This window comes from Caretta caretta, chromosome 9 (assembly GCF_965140235.1).
Source record: "Caretta caretta isolate rCarCar2 chromosome 9, rCarCar1.hap1, whole genome shotgun sequence".
Taxonomy (NCBI): domain Eukaryota; kingdom Metazoa; phylum Chordata; order Testudines; family Cheloniidae; genus Caretta; species Caretta caretta.
Genome location: NC_134214.1, coordinates 103,376,298 through 103,394,171, shown reverse-complemented (window position 1 = coordinate 103,394,171; position 17,874 = coordinate 103,376,298). Strand labels below are relative to the sequence as shown.

Below are 17,874 nucleotides of genomic sequence, written 5' to 3'. Positions count from 1 at the left end.
CATCTCAGTTACCTCCTTATTCTGGTTCAGTGTCAGATCAGTGGATATTCTGATCTGCTCATGTAGGTTATTTCCCTGGATCAGGGCCTCTTGGGCCACTACACATGCCTCTCGCTGGTGCCACGGTTTCAAGAGATTAATGTGATAAATCTGTCCTTGTTTTCGGCGTCCTGGCTGCCACACCTTGTAGGTTACTTCCCCCACAGGTTCAACCACCTCATAGGCCCCCTGCCATTGGGCCAGAAAGTTGCTTTCTGCTGTGGGTACCAACACCATCACCCGATCCCCTGGTTGGAACTGTTGGACTTTTGCCTGGTGATTGTAATGGATTCGCTGGGCCTCCTACGCCTTTTCCAAATGTTTCCATACAATAGGGGTGACCTGGGCTATCCGGTCTTGCATCTGCAACACATGGTCAATTATATTTCTCTCCTCATTGGGTTCCTCTTCCCAGATTTCTTTTGCGATATCTAGTATGCCATGGGGGTGGCACCCGTACAATAACTGAAAGGGGGAAAACCCAGTTGAAGCCTGAGGTACCTCCCAGATGGCAAACATAAGGTAAGGTAGTAAGGTGTCCCAATCCTTCCCATCCCAACTTACCACCTTCCTTATCATAGCCTTGAGGGGTCGGTTAAACCTTTCTACCAGCCCATCGGTCTGTGGATGATAGACCAAAGTCCTCAGGGTATGTATATGGAGTAGTGTACAGAGATCCTTCATTAGCTTCGACATAAAAGGGGTTCCTTGGTCTGTTAATATCTTCTTTGGTAGCCCCACTCAGGCAGAGATCCCCACCAGCTCTTTAGCTATCGTTTTAGAAGCTGTGTTCCACAGGGGGACAGCTTCTGGGTAGCGAGTGGCATAGTCCAAAACATGTATGTATTGGTGGCCCTGCGCCATCTTCTCCAGGGGTCCCACCAGGTCCATGGCTATTCGCTCGAAGGGGACCTCTATGATAGGAAGGGGTGCTAAAGGTGCCCTCAAGTGGGGACGGGGACTGTGCACTGACACTCTAGGCAGGATGCACAGTACCTCCATACTTCATGTACTCCAGGCCAGAAGAACCATCATAGGACCCGTGCCAGGGTCTTCTCTACCCCCAAATGCCCCCCAAAAAGATGACTATGGGCAAGACTTAATACAGCATTCTGATGTTTTTGAGGTACTAGGATCTGCTGCACCTTCTGTCCCTGTACTGGTGCAACCCGTTATAAGAGATCCTTCTTCATTATGAAGCAGGGTCATTGTCCCTGGGTTTTCCATTCCATGGGAACCCCATCTATTTCGGTCACCTCCTTCCTAATATTGTCGTACCTTGGGTCTTCAGCCTGGTCCTGTCCAAAATTTCCTCTCCTGCGGCTAATCTGCCCAAGTTCCAGGGGACCCGTCTCTGTTCAGAGGCATTAGAGTGGGGTCAGACTCGGGTGCTTCTCCCTCCTGGGCGGCCTCCTGTTCAGCTGCTTGGGTCCACCTACCTATGAGAGCGACCCTCTGGCTTTGGGTCAGTATTCAGGTTCCCAGAGCCTTAGCTGCCCTTCTTTCCCTTTTAGTCTTTCTACCCAGTCTGGGAGGGGAGAACAAATCTGGGGATATTTCAGAGAAGATTTGGGGTTGACAGTCTACTATGGACACCTCACTAATTTCAGGGTCCCCCTCTCTCTCCAATCCCTCTACTGGGAGTCAGTCTCCAAACGCAAGGAAGTCCCTTCCTATGAGCACTGGGTATGAGAGTTTAGGAACTACACCTGCTGCTACCTCAGAAGTGTTTCCCTGGATTTCAATTTTTACTGGGATGGTGGGATAGTAACTAACTGTCCCATGGACGCATGTTATCCCCGTACATTTAGCCTACAGCAGCTGACTACGCTTCACGAGCTTCCCTGAGATAAGCAGGATAGCACTGCCTGAATCAACCAGTGCCGTGGTCTCTACCCCATTTAGCTTCACTGGTCTGGTGTACATATGTGGTGTTAGTGAGACCCCCACAAGGTGGATTAGGGAGCATGGGTCTGCCCAGTTCCCCAGGTTACACTGCATAGGCTCCTTGGCATTGGGACACTGTGCAGCTATGTGTCCCCACTCCCCGCAGGCATAACATCTGTATGGAGCCCTAGGCATTCCCTGGTCTCTTGGTTTGGGCCTTTTAACATCACGATCCTCTTCTCCCTCAGTGCTCCTCTTTGTGGCTTCTGGTGGGCCTTCAGGCCCCCACCCCTTTTTTTTCCCCCACCTATGCTCTCCTGGTGGTCCAGACACCCAAGCTCTAGGGCTTGGTGCTGCCAATTTAACCCGGGGTGCCTCTTCCTTAATTGGTCAGGTCTGCTCCCTTGCCATCCTTTGCCTCTCTACCAGTGCAACAACCTCGTCATAGGTGGAGGGTTCGTTCTGGCTTACCCAGGAGCAAAGGTCTGGAGGTAGTCCCCTCATGTATTGGTCGATGACCAGAACCTCTAGTATCTCTTCTGGACTCCAGGACTCAGTTCGCAACCACTTGTGTGTGAGATGAATGAGGTCATACAATTGGGACCATGGGGTTTTGTTTTCCTGGTACCTCCACTCGTGATACCGCTGGGCCTGCACTGCGGTCATTACTCCAGATCTGGCCAGGATCTCTGCTTTCAGCTGGGGATAGTCTGCTGCAGCTTCTTCAGGCAGATCATAGTAGGCCTTCTGGGTCTCCCCAAACAGGAATGGGGCAAGGATGCCAGACCACTGATCTCGAGGCCAGGCCTCCACTAGGACTGTCCTCTCAAAGGCCAGGAGATATGCCTCTATGTCATCCTCCCTCATCATTTTCTGCAGGCAACTGCTGGCCCATATGATCCGCGTCCCATCATGGCCATGGTTCATCTCCGTAAGGGCCTTCACTTAACTTACCAGTTCCCGCAACACAGTACGGTCTTGAGGGGCCTGGTCCATCAACAGGTGATTGGTCTCCTGCTGCAGCCGCACTGCCTCCTGTTGGGCGGCTGCCTGGACACAGGTAGCCTCCTGCTGGGCGGCTGTGGCTTGAATCAGTGCCCGCACTAGGTCTTCCATTGTGGTGGGGGGAAAAAAAACCAAAACAAAAAAACCCCCACCTGCTCCCTTCCCCCCCCCATACCCTCCTTCTTCCGCTGTGCTGTGCGCACCAGATCCCACCACTGACACCAGTTGTGGCAAAGTTTCTCCTCTGCCTTGCTGGGTCCTGCATTTATGGGCTGATTTGCTCGCCTCATAGGTTCACAGCAGCCCTCAGTCTGACCATTTTCATGGCTCAAATCTGCCTCTCTCTCAGTTAGCCTCATCACTGGCCAGCATGGGGAAAAGGAAGAAGAACAATCCCTGCAGTCTCTGCTGATCCACCTAGTGGATCAGGGAACAGGCCAGAGACCTTCCCCTCTGGTGGAACCCACAGTCCAGGTCAACTCCTCCGGCATCAAATAGGCAGTTGGGAGGATGGAGGGAACCCGGGCCCTGTGGATTGCAGCGGTCTACAGTGGCTCCTGGAACAGCTGCATGACAGCTACAACTCCCTGGGCTACTTCCCCATGGCCGCCTCCCAACATCTTCTTTATCCTCACCACAGGACCTTCCTCCTGATGTCTGATAATGCTTCTACTTCTCAGTCTTCCAGTCGTAAGCCATCTCACTCTCAGCTTCTTGCACATCTTGCTCCCAGCTCCTCGCATGCACCACAAACTGAAGTGAGCTCCTTTTTAAACCCAGGTGCCCTGATTAGCTTGCCTGTCTTAATTGATTCTGGCAGCTTCTAATCAGCCTGCCTTAATTGTTTCCAGAAAGTTCCTGATTTTCCCTGGGTAAGGTAACAGGGAAGGTTCCAGAACAAGGGACCTACTTAACCTGGGGCTAATATATCTGCCTTCTATCACTCTCCTATAGCCATCTGGCCTGACCCGGTCACAAAATACAGAGCAGCATGACTTTGTACAGGTGGTGAGGGAAATATGGTGAAATAAACCACGAAGTGTTTGATCAGAATAAGGTCTCTAAGCAGACTATTGCTTGAAAAGAGACAGAAGCAGGACCATACCCTGTCATATCATCCCAGGATTGCATTAGCTCTTTTGGGCACAGTGTCACACAGGGAGCTCAAGTTCAGCTGATTATTCCCCCCTCCATCCCCAAATCTTTATCAGGGTCACTACTTCCCATGACAGAGTCCCCTATATGGAAGTATGGCCAACATTACGTCTTCCTAGATGTATACATTTACCCATATTAAAAACACATTTTGCTTGTGCACTTTACCAAGCAATCCAGGTCGCTCTGAATCTCAGTAACCTGTCCTCTTCATTATTTATCACTCCCCTTATTTCTGTCATCTGCAAACTTTATTAGTCATGATTTTGTGTTTTCTTCTGAGTTTTTGATAAAGGTGTTAAACAGTTTAGGTCCAAGAAACAATCCGTGTCACTCCACCTGAAACACACCCACTCAGTGATGATTCCCCATTTACAATTGAGCATCAGCTCTACAACTTGTTATTTCCTTTGGAACATATGAAATTTTACTCTGCTTGTTGCAGTATTGTCTTGAGGATGCTCCCATTCTGACCTAATTATACATTTTATGGAATCATTAATATGGAGAATCTGCTCTTTCTTGCTACTGTATGGGAATTTTCTGGTGTCTCCCCCGTCCCCACAGGCTGTTACAGGTCACCTAACAGAGTAATTTCACCCCACTGTTGAAATATTCTTTGGGGGGAGAGAGGGAAACAACACCTCTGACTCCACTAAAGACAAGAGAGTTCAACTCTCAGGAAAAATGAACCTGAGTGCTTCCAGCGCTTTCTTGACTTTCCTCATACTTTTTATACTTCCTGGATTTTGGAAAGTCTCTATCAGAGGAAAAATACAGAAGTGTGGAAAACTTAAAGGGGAAAAAAAAAAGGTTTGACTTCTTGTCCACTTTCTGATGGGCCTTTTTACTTGCCCCTTTTATATGTAGTTAAAGGTAGAGAGTTTCTGGGGCCACCCTGACCAAGATTATGGCTGTTCTGAGTAATCTTTCAGGTGAAGAGCAACTCCCACTTTCTATGTCATAGCTAACACTTTAGAAGCAAGGGTCTCATATATGTCAGGGTTCCCAAAGCACTGGACATTATAAAGGATAGGGAGAATCTTTAACTTACCAATTACTGTGCTCTGGGTTACCTTAGAATATCAGGGTTGGAAGGGACCTCAGGAGGTCATCTAGTCCAATCCCCTGCTCAAAGCAGGACCAATCCCCAATTAAATCATCCCAGCCAGGGCTTTGTCAAGCCTGACCTTAAAAACTTCTAAGGAAGGAGATTCCACCACCTCCCTAGGTAATGCATTCCAGTGTTTCACCACCCTCCTAGTGAAAAAAGTTTTTCCTAATATCCAACCTAAACTTCCCCCACTGTAACTTGAGACCATTATTCCTTGTCCTGTCATCCGCTACCACTGAGAATAGTCTAGATCCATCCTCTTTGGAACCACCTTTCAGGTAGTTGAAACCAGCTATCAAAACACCCCTCATTCTTCTCTTCCGCACACTAAACAATCCCAGTTCCCTCAGCCTCTCCTCATAACTCATGTGTTCCAGTCCCCCTAATCATCTTTGTTGCCCTCTGCTGGTCTCTCTCCAATTTTTCCACATCCTTCTTGTAGTGTGGGGCCCAAAACTGGACACAGTACTCCAGATGAGGCCTCACCAATGTCGAATACAGGGGAACGATCACGTCCCTCGATCTGCTGGCAATGCCCCTACTTATACAGCCCAAAATGCCATTGGCCTTCTTGGCAACAAGGGCACACTGTTGACTCAGATCCAGCTTCTCGTCCACTGTAACACCTAGGTCCTTTTCTGCAGAACTGCTGCCTAGCCATTCGGTCCCTAGTCTGTAGTGGTGCATTGGATTCTTCCATCCTAAGTGCAGGACTCTGCACTTGTCCTTGTTGAACCTCAGATTTCTTTTGGCCCAATCCTCCAATTTGTCTAGGTCCTTCTGTATCCTATCCCTACCCTCCCGCGTATCTACCACTCTTCCCAGTTTAGTGTCGTCTGCAAACTTGCTGAAGGTACAATCCACACCATCCTCCAGATCATTTATGAAGATATTGAACAAAACCGGCCCCAGGACTGACCCTTGGGGCACTCCACTTGATACCGGCTGCCAACTAGACATGAAGCCATTGATCACTACCCGTTGAGCCCGACAATCCAGCCAACTTTCTACCCACCTTATAGTGCATTCATCCAGCCCATACTTCTTTAACTTGCTGACAAGAATACTGTGGGAAACAGTGTCAAAAGCTTTGCTAAAGTCAAGGAACAACACATCCACTGCTTTCCCTTCATCCACAGAACCAGTTATCTGGTCATAGAAGGCAACTAGATTAGTCAGGCATGACTTGCCCTTGGTGAATCCATGCTGACTGTTCCTGATCACTTTCCTTTAAGTGCTTCAGAATTGATTCCTTGAGGACCTGCTCCATGATTTTTCTGGGGACTGAGGTGAGGCTGACTGGCCTGTAGTTCCCAGGATCCTCCTTCTCTTTTTTAAAGATGAGCACTACATTAGCCTTTTTCCAGTCTTACTGTCACAGTGTGGAGATTTACCTTATTTGTTCTTGTTGGCTCTTGTTTAGTAGCTAGAGTTACTACTGCTCCTGGGCTCTGCCCTTGTAACAATGCTCTTGTTGCCTACCTTTTTAAACATAGTGGGGTTTGGCTTTGAACAGAAATAACATGCAGTTAAAGTTGTTTGAGGACCTTGTCTGGCAAAATTTGGCAGTCCTCATTAAAGTCCCTTCAAACAGTTTGAGCAGGGCCCCAGGCAGCTTTGGATACCTGTGAGCAGAAGAGGAGGGCTTAGTGGAAGTAGTCCCCGGCACTCAGTACAATGATATTTGTCCTACAAAGCCATCATTTTGATCAGCTCCCCTCTGTGCTCTCGAAGCACAGGAAGAGCACTATCAGCTGAAGGAAGGAAGGAAGGAAGAAGCAATGGGTAAAAAAAGGAGAGACTGAAAGGGTTTCTGTGACTGGATGCACCCCTGTACTCACACCCTACATATCACTTTAATAATCTTTGTACAAAATATACCCTGTGAGGTATCAATTGAGAACTAATAACTTGGTGGTCACTAATAGTGAAATATGAATAGCAACATTATATGTAAGGTTATGAATTTCCACTGTATGATGTTGGTAGCACATGTTCAAACACACACAGCCCCTTTACAAGCATTGAGGGGCAAGAATGATTTTGTAACTAAAGCAGAGGACTAGGAATCAGGACTCCTAGGACCCATCTCCAGTTCTGCCACAGATTTCCTGGGTGACCTCAGACAAGTCACGTAAATTCTCTGTACATCTATTCCCCATCCATAAAATGGAGTTCAGTCTTCACTGTCTCGCAGGGATGCTGCAAGGCTTAATTCATTCACTTTTTAAAGCGCTGAAATCCTCAGACAGAAGGCTCTAGAAAAGGGACCCAATATCAATTATAGGTGGAACATATACAATTAAAGTTTCTCCAAGCATTCCCATTTTATATGCTCACATTCAATTACAATTTTGTCAATTATTTTGACTAACATTTGTTGTCATTCCAAAAGCAGTTTTAAAGAAAAGTTTGAATAGAAACGGTTCAGTTTTTGAAGGGGTGGCTGTTCAGGGAAAATACAAGTTTTCTGCTAGAAAAAGGTTAGATCTATCTGACCATCACTAGCACTTCAGTGGGAGGCAGAAGAAACCTAAAGTTTATAGCAGGGACATAACTGTTCAGTCACAAATGTACCTTTAAGAGGTCTGCTCAAAATCTATTTTGATATGGCCAAGATATAAGGATTTTAAAAATACACCTTTCACACATGTGCAGAGGGCTCTTTAACAGAATAAAACTAAATCTGTCCATGTTTCATTAGCAATGAGTATTGTGCTTGTAGAAGGGTGGAATACTGTTAAGGCTGGTAAACTGTTACAGCTGTTCAGTGCTTCTGTCCTCAGAGCTCCAGTGTTTTCAGAACTAATAGAGAGCACAGACTGCTAATTCAGTAGACCTCAATGTAGAAAGGCAACAGGCATGGTTCGGTGACAAAAGAACTAGGTCAGGTTTATCGCCCTCAAGGCACATTCATAATGACTTGCTCAACTACATTAACATGAGTGCCCCATGGCAAGGAGTGGCTCAGTCAGCAGCAGGAGTCTCTGCTGTCCCCTCAGCCACACCATAAACCTTTGTGAGATACCCCAACATTTAGAAAAACAACTGAAATAAACCACCTTATGTGTTTCATGACATCTGTTTGTTACCTCCCATTATCCCCAATATCTCAGACAAAAGATCCCTATTCAGTGTTCTGTCAAACCATCTTATCTTGTACTAGATTGGGGTGTAGCTATACTAGCCTTCTAAAATATATTTACATAAATATCTAGTGCCTTGTACACTAATAACTTTGCCAAGTTCACATACCGAACAGTGAATTTGTAAGCATCTATTTTAATAGATGGCCTGGCTTTGGTTCATAACCTCTGGTTCAGGCTTTGCACCAGACCCAGTGCTCCGAGCGCTCTCTGCTATATATAAACTGAGTGGAAGGTATTACTGGAGAGACAGTCTCTCAGTATTCCATTAGATTTGTGCATCTATATAGATAAGGTTCCAGGAATGTCACTGTGGGTCACTCTGAAGCCTATTATGTCTGTAGAGTCAGCATGAAGCAATGGAATCAACTACAAGTATGTTCAAAATATCACCAGGGTGAATTATTATTAGGTTTCACCATCTGTGACCATCTAGTTTAAGTTCTCAATTTTCACTTTACAAATTACACCTGTGCGGTATACAGATACAGTAAGACATATTTATGATGTATCAAGAGTCATAAGACCATTGTTACCTCTGATATCATAACCAACCACCACCCTTACTCTACAGCTAATTTGCATAAAACTCTCACTGGATTTATGAGGGCAATTGCACAGATGGCTTGATCACTTGGCCCAACTGCCAGCACAACCTCCCCCAGATACAAACCACCACCAACACAATTAGTATGCACAATAAACCCAAACACATAGCCAGCCCCTCATGGCAACACACACCCTTCATTCATCATCAAAAAAATAAAAATCAGTACACACCCCCCACTCAGTCTTACCATAAACTTAAGTGACACAAATTTGAGTTCAGTCATTTTTAATTTACAAATTACACTTGTGAAACAACCCAGCTTTTCAGCTGCTCGTATATAAGTAAGAAAACTGAGTTTTATTTCATTTTTTAAAAAGGTACAGGCTTTTAAAGTATGGTCTGAATGTGTTGAAGTAGCCAGGGCTCCAAAAGAATGCTGGTTTCATTGTATTGTGTGCTCAGATTGTACAGGAAAGTGCATTTAACTTGTGGCTAGCAAGTAATTGCATATGTCATTCTTTGAGAGTTTTTTTTTTAAAAAGCAAACGTGGGACATTCCATCCCAAACACTACATCAAAGGAACATTAATATTGCAAAATAAAGCATGCCAAAGGCTGGAAATGCCAAATTTAATGTTGTCTGCATAATCTTAATACTGCCCTCTTATGCCCTTATGATGCAACTTTTAATTATATGAACCCCTATTTTCCTCTACATGACCCAGTGTGCAGATTGGACATTGAAAGAGACAAGCCCCAGACAACTGCCGCCTTCATAACAGATTTTTGTTAGTGGCACAAGAAAGAGTTGTGGAATTCATGCTTTACAGACTCAGCTTAGCCTGGGACAGATAACGTGTTGTTAAAGAGACAGGGACCTACAGACTCCACCTCATTCAGTCCAAGGGTTGCACGGCAAGCAATGCATTAAGAATATGGCCCACACACTGAACAATGAGGATACTATAAATATTAAAAAGCTGCCTTATTCATGAAGCATATCTAATCTCTTCACTGAATGAGGCAGCCTTTTAGGAAAACTACTATGTGATCATGTAATCTGAGCCCATCATAATGCATATGCACCAGGGGTGGAGTTGAAGTTGTTCAGGCACCTTAACTTTGGCTTTCTACACCATTAGAGATTCCATTTGCAACTTAATAATCTTTTAATATAGCAGGGGTGGGGAGGTGTTAATGGAATGTTTTACACTTTCTGTACATCTTCCAATGGGGGGAGGGGCGGGGAAGAGAGAGAGAATAGGGACAAAACCAAAGGGTTTACCAATATAAATTATATGCCATTCTCTGTTTCCAGTATCTTCAATTCCCTACTTACTGATATTTAAGTGCAGAAATCACTTATTGCGGGGGGGGCGGGGGGGAGGGAGAATCACAGCATGTCTCCCATCTCCATGTACGCTAAGATCTGGAAATGTCAAAATAATCCACAAGAGTGCCCCATAAATAGCAAAGTCTAATTTCTTTTCTTCATTTATTTTTACTTTCTCAATAACCTTAATTATTTTCTCCTCCTTCACATCTTGTCTTATTTGACTACTCATGAGTGACATAAGAATTTTTCACTGACAAGCTGGAGTTCCTATGCCATTAATTTCTGCAGAAACTAACCTTTCATTAATAAAGGTTCTAACCACTAAAATTCTGAAGATAACCTTCCAAATGTGAACAGATGCAGAGCGCTCTTCTTTCTTCTAGGAGTTTCAGCACCTCTGATACTGCCAAGAGCTTTCCTGATATATTGGGCATATTTTATTCACTCACCAAACCTTTCATAAAGATGGAGTGTTAAGTGATGCTGCCGTACAACATGCCTTCCATTCCCAGAATATGGGACTTCAAATCCCCAAAATCAAACATTAAAAAACCAGGAAACATTCAGATGAGGTCTCCTCACATACCCTTGAGAAGTGTTATCATTACAAGAAAATCAAATCAAGCTTATGAAGGCCAGGAAATACAGAGTTAACTTGATATTTCATGAACACCTGCCCTCCCCATTAGGATACCTGCACATTCATTTTGAAGTATAAATTATTAGCCTAAACTGCAGAAATACAGCCATAGTAAATCCTCCTAATACATGACTCTCTTTTGGACAGCCCTTAGATGCCTGTCTGTACCTTAGGTGGATTTCTGGTTTTGACCTCCATATGTTAGCTGGAAATAACATTTGAGTTGAAGAGTCATAGTTAATCAAGCGTAGATTTTCAATAACCAAATCTTGTTAAGGTGATAAATGCAGCTGTTGCTTGGTAATTGGTGACATTATTTCCATCTGGACATCCCCACCGGCTTCCATGCTACTGCCAAGATATGCGAATTTACTCACTTCTTGTGCTACTTTGCCTTCTAAAGAAATGCTTGAGTTGTGAGTTGCTGAATTCTCATTAGATTTGTTTTTTCATAACTATTAATCCTGTCTTGTTAGCGATGCTTCACTTAGCCCTCACTAAACCACGGAGACCACTTTAATGTATGCAACCAGACTGCTGACAACCTCAAGGTAAGACACTTGTTCACCTCTACAGACAGACAAGATTCAGCACTGAAACGAGTTATACTTGATCTCTGAAGGTATACATGCACCTCTCTTCATATCACAGCAAAAGCTCTGCCAAAATGCTCTGCCAAGATGCTCCAACTAATTCTTCCACCATTCAATAAAGTTATACCTAACTGTGAATGCAGCTGTAGAGCATGCAGATGCATGCTGGAATTCAAAACTATGCCATTGTTCATGTTGTTTCACATTCTTAATCCTTCCTCATATCTACCTATAGCAGATTCATAGGTTTTAGGATCAGAGAGTAAACTTCCCACAAAATCTTCCCCATGGAAGGTGATTATAGTTAGTTTACAATGTAAGTTGGCTCCAGGACAGGACTGCAGCAAAGGGTGGTAACATGGCTCCAGCAGTAATTGAAGCATGGTCAATACTGTCCATTAATTAAAGCACAAACACTGGTTAGTGTGCCCACATGCTCTCAGACAGCACCTCCCCAGAGCAGAGGATGACCGTGAAAGTGGGATAGCCTCTCCCTCTCCTCCAAGAGAGGACAAAAATTGGCTCATCAGTGCACCCTGCCAATCCATCTCAGAGTTAAAAAGAAGGCTGTCAGGCCCCTTTGAGCCAAAACAGGATACTAAAACTTGTGTGTGTGTTGAGGGGAGAGGGACAGCTCAAAAGAGTGCCACTGATCTAGGTGCTTATACATCATCCCTCACTGTAGTATCAGAGCACCTCAAAAACAATTAATTTATCCTCATAGAGGTGTTGTAAGGAAGAGGTGAGGAAGTTTTATCATTTTAAAATGGGGAAAACTGGCATTCCACTTTAAAATCAATCACACTGTGGATATTAATTTTAAAGCAACTACAGAATTCAGTTTTTAATAGAGATCATGCTGCAACCCTAACTATTGCGCAGTTAGTGCTGCCCATAATATAGGCTGTTCTTCTCCCCAAATGAGGCCTCACACTTCCTCTTGGCTAATACATTTAGGATATTCCAATAATGTATTCATGGATTGGTTTGTGATGTTCTTGTTGATTCCCCTCCTTGAGGCATTAAGTTTGGGATATGACTTAACAGAATTAGGGGTATCTGTTCTGCTGTTGCTGCAGTAAGTAGCTTAGAGGGAGAATGACAAACCTCTGAGGAGAAAATGACAGCCTGCCAGCGCCACCAACTGTAAATATTTCCCCTAGATCAGGACTTGAAAATTTCACTTGCTAGTGACAAACGGAAGCTTTCTACTTTAACTATGGGAGGCCCAAGCCATTGTTTTCTACAAAATATACAATTTTACATAAGAAAGAGATAGGTTTTGAGGTTATAAAGATCACATGTGTCTTATCTTCATGTTACATTGTCAGAAGACTCAGGAAGGCAGACAGCACCAGGACCACAACTGCAGCCCACCACTTTACCAAGCAGCAGCATTAATGGTGTGATATACTCTGCATAACTCTGATCAGCTTCAGAGTGCTATTCAAAATTCTGCAGAGCACAGTAAGACTCTGGCTGCTTGCTAGGAAAGCTATGGACATCTGCAGGCACAACAGATACTCCCTGAGAGAAGCCAAAGTGTAAATGGGGCAGAGGTGACTGCAAATCAAAACAGTCTTCTCATGCCACTCCCAGCTGCCAAGACCTCAAAAATGGGTAGCTCTGTGAAGCCTCTCTACCCAAGAGATAGCCAGGAAAGGTGAAGACTACAGAATCCTCACCACACGCAATAAGAGGAGCATCTTAAGGGAGGCATTTGGAGAACATCTGCCTTACAAAAAAATCAAAGAAGTTTCATGGGGAAGGGCAGTGGGGAAAGAGAAACATCTGTGAAGAAACATCTTATATAAAGATAACAAACCAAATGAGGGTGAGCTCATAGTGGAGAGGCACTGAGCACAAAGCACGAAAAGACAGAAGGGGACCAGTAGAGACGGCCAGTTCTTTAAGGTGGGCAGTTCCTTGAAAGTGAGGAAAAGAAACGCTAAATTGGCAAGGAAATTAACTCAGGCATTCGGAGAGAGGGAGGAACGAAACACACTATCCAAAATAAAACGGTGGCGCACACAAGGCCTCCTGCTTCGCGCGGGAAGGCAAGAACCGCGGAGGGTGTTCTGGGCAGCGACGCGATGCTTTGGGGAGCCGCTTCACCTGGGTCCCCTCACGGAGAAGGCGGCAGCAGGCCAGGCCCAGGCCCAGGCCCGACGGGAATCGCCACGAGCCTGCCCTGGGCCCGCCCTGAGGCGACGGCTCTAGCCCGGTACTCAGGACAGCCGGCCTCGGGCTCAGCCCTCGTCGGGAGGCCCGGCCCTGCGCTCAGGGCGTGGGGAGAGGCCCGGGGGCCGTGAGGTGCCCAAGATGGACGCAGCGCACCAGCTTCCCGCCGCGGCCTTGCCCCTGCCGGGGCCCCGCGCAGCCTCCCCGCGCGCCAGACGGGCGCGCCGCCGAGACACCGGCCCGCAGCCGCCCCCGGCGGGGCTCCGGGACAGAGGGCCAGGCTGCGGCCAGGGCGCCCCGGGGAGCTGGCTCCGCGCTCACCTCGCGTCGGCCGGTGGAGGCCGCAGTCGCCGCAGGCTCCTCTGCCGAGCGGGCCCTCAGCGGGAACGACCGGTACGAGAAGAGCAACCTCCAGGGACCCGCCCCGCGCGTGCGCGCCCCTCGGCCCCCACACTGCGCATGTGCGCCTACGAGCGCGGTGTCCTCTGGGAGATATAGTCCCTCAGGGCGAGCTAGCTCCTCCCTCGAGCGAGGCTGGGGTCGCCATGACTCCGCCCCAACCGTCCTGGGGGCCGCAAATCGGGGCAGGCTTTGCGACCCTGGGCGCGCTGGGCACCCACAGGCGCCGCGCCTGCTCTCCCGGGCCCAGCGTTCTCCGGGGCAGCGCGATGGCTCCCCAGGGCAGCCCAGGTCCATGCAGCCTGCCCTCCCGCCCTGTGCGCTCGGCGCTGCACGCAGGGGAAGCCGGCCCAGAGGGGACATGTGACCAGAGCGGCCAGGCTGGGTCAGAGCAATGTCCGTCCAGCCCAGCGTCCTGCCTTCCGCCCGTGGCCAGTGCCAGGTGCTTCCGCAGGCGTGACCAGACCAGCGATCCAGCCCTGTCCTTGCCCTGCCTTGTGCTTTCTGCAATTCAAATGCGCCCGCAGTATTCCAAGGGTGGGTGCACATGGATCTCTACGGACGTATTATGATATTTTCAGTCTTACCTAGCCCTTTCCTGATGGTGCCTACCTTGTTCGCTTTTTTGTCTGCCGCTGCACATTAAGCAGATGTTTTCAGAGAACTGGCCCCAGTGACTCCAAGATCTTTTTTAGTTGTGACAGCTAATTTAGACCCATCATTTTATATGTATAGTTAGATCTATAGTTGTTTTTTTGCACCTATAAACATTGATTTTCATCTGCCATTTTGTTGCTCAGTCACCCAGTTTAGTGAGATCTCTTTGTAGTCAGCTTTGGACTTAACTCTCTTGGACCTAGAATCCAACGTGTTAAGGGACGTGACTTGTATCTGGGTGGAGAACTTCACTTATTTATTATTTCTTAACCACGAGTGTGCTTTGTGTTGTGCATATTGCAAGTATAAAGACACCCCATGATCCAGAAAAGCTTACAGTCAAAAAGAGAAGGCAAGAGGCACTGCAGGACCCATAGGAAGAGGTTCAGTACTTAGCTAGCTCCCAGTGACCACATATTTTTTACAAAGGCCAGAAGTAATTTGGGCCCAAACTTTAAAGTTTTTTCTTTAAAAAATTCTTTATATTTTTTTAAGAAAACATAATTCTGTGTTAAACTACTGCAAGAAATGAAACAATGCAGAAGATGTTTAAACTCAAACCAAGGGGTGAGGGAGCGTAGGTAGATGAGGAAACAAAATGAACAGCATTTAACATAAAAGCATACGTCCCATCTCATAGGTTTTTGGAATTGACAGGCTGGTTCAGCCCCAAGGTCCAGGTGTCCTGTCTCCAATGGTTGCCTATGGCATGTCTTATACAGGTAAGATTAGATCAGTGGTTCTCAACCCGTAGCCCAATCAGCACACAGCTCCAGCCCATGTGACATCCTCAGGGCCATACAGGTAGTGTATATATTGTGTGAATGCAGCTCACAATGGTAAATAGGTTGAGAACCACTGGCCTAGATGATCACAATGGTCCCCTCTGCCTTGGGAATTTATGAAAAGTGAGAGGACAAGATTAAAGTCAAACAGAAAGAAAAGGGCTAGAGTGTTAAAAAAAGAAGAAGAAGAGTGACAATCCAAGAAGATAGCAGCACATTCAGTTACCAGAGGGCCATTGAACATGAGACAGAATAACTATCTCAGCAAGCTCAGAGGTTCAGGCAGGCGGTCTTGTCCTCTAGGGAAGGTTTATAGTTAGATCATGTTGAACTATTCTCTGTTCACCTCTCTTAGTAGAAATGGTGGTAATTTGGGAAGGGTGTTCCTGGAGTTCAGAGGGGAGATGTGCCAGCAGGCACTTCTTGTTCATGCTCCTAGGCTCATGCCCTCAGCAGGTTATCTGTGTCACTCCAGGTTACTACTAATAAAGTTCTTAGCTCTGTAGCTTTATTGTGCTCCTGGCTGCTCCACACCATGTGAAAGAGCCTGTTTCTCAGGTACCTTGTTTGACTCTACTTGGCCCTGGCCCCATTGTACTGAGGGGCCTTGTGGTGTGCAGGGCTAGGTCTGTGAGACTGAACAATGTGCTAATCACTAAAGCCTTGACGAAAAGGATCAAAGCCAGCACCAGTTGGAAGGGAGCCCTTCCCTGGAGGGGTGCCTGGATACAAGGCAAACCGGGCTGAGGCAGGGAAGCCAAAGAAGCATACTTGGTGCAGAGTACGTGTTGCAGGGAGGTGCCGTAAAGAGGGAAACCAGGAATCCAAAGAATCCTTAGCCACAGTGACCCAAAAAGCAGAGTCTAACCAGGTCTGGGGAGGCTGAGGATGTACTGGAAGGAGCATGGGACAGCCAGGGGAAGGGGTGGCAGAAGCCCCCAAACATCAGGACCAGTTATACCATCAAAATCCTCCCAAATGAGGATGTTTGTCTGGTGGAGCATCCATCCCCTACTACTCCAAACCCCAGGACCAAGTGCTCCCTATCATCAGAGCTGGAGCTCAGGGCTTGTGCTAAAGTGGCTCAGTGCCTAGACTCAGTTGGGCCATCTTGTCCTTCTGGTTCTACTGAGCCAGACTGCAGCATCTATACTGTAGGGTATGCAGACTGCAGCTTCTGGGAGGGCCTCAGAGCAGGCTGGGAGTTTAATCTCAGATGTGAGCCAAGGTCAGTGGAGCTGGAAGGCATCAATAGAAACAAGGACAGCATTCTGGCTCACGGGGTATGTGCAGGTTGAGCCCCTAGAAATGCAGGCCCCTTTGGAACCACATAAATTAGAAAGACTTGAGGCCATCTCTGGTGCCTCTCTTCATGGTCCCTTCCAGTTCCTTCCTTCCCTTCCATCCCCTTTCCACAGACTGCTTCCCTGCTTCTTGTCTCTGTTCCTCACTAGGGTCTCCCTCTCACCACAAACGGGGCAAGTGCTGGGAAGGTGGGTGAACCGTGCCAGGTACACACCTGTGCTCATGGCTCCATGAAGGAGCTGCCAACCAATATCTCCAGCAGGTCGGGGGACAGTGTGGAATACACACTGTCCCAGCGGGGCTCCTCGTCCTCCATAGGTGGCAGATAGTCCTGCCACTTGGTGTTGGGGCGCGACGTGAGGGTGAGGAAGTGAAGGGTGTGGAGCACAAGTGTGTACAGCTGTTTCCTAGGCACGGTTCAGAAACAAACCAGCTGCAGGTCACACAACTGGCTTGGGTACTGCTGGGGAGGTTGGCCAGGGAAGCTTACAGCACAGGGGCCCAAGGGCAAGGTCTGGAGGGCCACGGGTGAGGGGCAAGTGGGGAGCACCCTCCTGCAGGACCGGCTCAAGAAAGGCCTGAGAGTACGGTTGCCAACCCTCTCGGATTGGCAAGGAGTCTCCTGGAATCAGCCTCGATCTCCGGTGGCTATTGAAAGTAATCTGGGAGATTTTTAATAGACCGCTAAAAGTCCAGTCGGCAGCACAGTGGGGCTAAGGCAGGCTCCCTGCCTGCCCTGGCTCCGCACGGCTCCCGCAAGTGACCAGCATGTCCCTCTGACGACTAGGTGCAGGGTAGCCGAGGGGGTCTCTGCGTGTTGCCCCTGCCCCAAATGCCTACTCTGTAGCTCTCATTGGCTGGGTTCCCAACCAATGAGAGCTGTGGGGGCGGTGCCTGCAGGCAGGGGTAGCGCGCAGAGCCACCTGGCCAGCCCTGTGCCTAGGAGCCAGACATGCTGGCCACTTCCGGGAGCTGCCCAAGGTAAGCACCACCCACCTGGAGCCCACACCCCAACCCTGAGCCCCAGCCCTGAGCCCACACCCAAACTCCCTCCCAAAGCTCACACCCCCTCCCTCACCCCA

The 17,874-nt window shown here is 47.5% G+C and overlaps 1 protein-coding gene across 2 annotated transcripts in view; it reads right to left on the bottom strand.

The window, feature by feature from the left end:
* Positions 1-14,101, bottom strand: part of LOC125642955 (rho-related GTP-binding protein RhoG-like) — a 38,256-nt gene extending 24,155 nt beyond the window's left edge. The window contains exon 1 of one of the 2 annotated variants that reach the window (XM_048864969.2): positions 13,968-14,101. The gene's annotated coding sequence lies outside the window, so the exon portion shown is untranslated. The remainder of the gene's footprint in view (positions 1-13,967) is intronic. The other variant, XM_048864970.2, reaches the window with a different exon arrangement.
* Between the last annotated feature and the right edge of the window lie 3,773 nt (positions 14,102-17,874).